General features: G+C 36.3%; 1 protein-coding gene across 1 annotated transcript in view; it reads left to right on the forward strand.

Annotated features, from left to right (window-relative positions):
* The window catches only part of LOC107664971 (disabled homolog 2-interacting protein-like), a 122,505-nt gene that overhangs the window by 39,133 nt on the left and 81,511 nt on the right, over positions 1 to 1,861 (forward strand). The gene's annotated exons all lie outside the window — the stretch shown is intronic.

The raw sequence follows: 1,861 nt of genomic DNA on the forward strand, positions 1-1,861 counted from the left end.
ACACACAGGTCTTTATCCACTAGACCACACTGCCTTTTACAACATAGAAAGTGTTTGCTGTGGATAACAGTTGTAGCGTGGCACATACAGATTTACTGACTTTTATGACAGATTCTGTTTGTCAAGATTAGTGGAGCAAAGGGCACCGGATTGCACTTGTTGACTAACTGCAGACCGCAGTTCATTGAACTCTGTTACGAGGTTAATCCCGGCAGTTGTTGCTAGTGGAATAAAGCAGGTGTCATCACGCACCCTGAGGAGAGACGGCATGTTATCACCGCTGCACTGTGCACTTCCTGCCTAGGGCGAGAAGCACCGGTCCTAATGACTCGCCTTGCAGATAAGTGAGCGACACGGCCACAGCTGGCTCTGAATCCTCGGGTCAGCCTGAGAGGAGAGAAGGATTAGGCATCCTGATAGAGTTAAGCCATTGCTTTATAGTCCTCAATGGCCATCTAATGGGGAACAGTCCTTGGAGGAGATGCAATCAGTCCTGGTTGAAGCGTGCTGTAAATGAGACAGATGGGTCGTGAATCTTGCTGCATTTAGCTGTGATGTGGAAAAGCCACAGGCACAGATGGCAGCACCAGTACCCACGCCTCCTGAGAAGGGCAATATTATCCCCTCGTGCCCCTCACAGTGAAGTGGGTGCAGAGTCGATGTGGTGTCGTGTAAGAATGTATCCATTCTGTAATACTGTACCGCTGGCATACAACCCAATTGGGACAGGTTATCATGGAGAGGTGCAATCATGATTGATTGAGCCAGCTAGTTTGGATTTGAGTTACTTTTTACCAAACCTTTGCTTCATTATAACTTATAACAGTCTGTGCCATAATTTAGTAAAGTCTTTTTTATCTGCATAGCAATAAAAAAATAACAATATTAATTATAATAGAAAACAATATAGTAAAAATAGAAATATAGTAGTAAGGAGTGAATGGATGAATTTTGTATAGGTATTTTTTTGGTCCTGTTTTCACACTTTTCACAGTCTGACTATTTTTTTCATCCATTAACAGCAGTATATCCAACAGTATATCAATGTACATCATTGGAATATATATTTTTCCTTAAAAGTAATAAAAATTTCCACCACAGTTTCCATTCTGTAGTGGAAATACAATTATATGAACAGAATGATTGGCCAATATATATATATATATATATATATATATATAATGATATATATGTGATGATATATATATATATATAAAATGGCCAGTCATTCTGTTTTTACAATTAGCATTCTTTGTATTATAAATGCACACAAGTAATATTTATTAATATTAATTTTTTATTTTATAAAATGACTTTTTTTACGGTATTTTTGATAAAATAAATACAATCTTGTTGGGCATAAGAGACTTCTTTCAAAAGCATTAGAATCTTACTGTGCCTTTTGAACAGTACTATACATAAAAGTCAACAGAAAAGTAGCAAAAGTAAATGAAGAATGTGTGGTAAAAAGTTTCCATTAGGGATGCACCGATACCACTTTTTTCAGAACGATTCCGATACCGATACTTTCATTTTTGGTACTCACCGATACCTGTATTTTCACAGCATTTTTAATTTTTTTTAAATATTGGGTACAGAAACAAAATAATAGTAATAATAATAATATGAATCATGTTAGTTGGCTTCATTTAGCAAACAGATATTACCTTCAGTTATTTCCACACTTAATTATACCTGTTAAAATGTATTGTATAAGCTTTTGTTACTTTCACTGTTCATTTTAATGGCGCATTAGAGCTGCTCCATTACAGCAGCTCAATACTGTAATCACAAGACGTTTTCCTAAAATAATGCAGGGAACCACTCGTTATACATTATACGAGTACGCACGTACAATTTT

Source organism: Sinocyclocheilus anshuiensis, unplaced genomic scaffold, assembly GCF_001515605.1.
Source record: "Sinocyclocheilus anshuiensis isolate Anshui unplaced genomic scaffold, SAMN03320099.WGS_v1.1 scaffold363, whole genome shotgun sequence".
In the NCBI taxonomy this organism is placed as follows: domain Eukaryota; kingdom Metazoa; phylum Chordata; class Actinopteri; order Cypriniformes; family Cyprinidae; genus Sinocyclocheilus; species Sinocyclocheilus anshuiensis.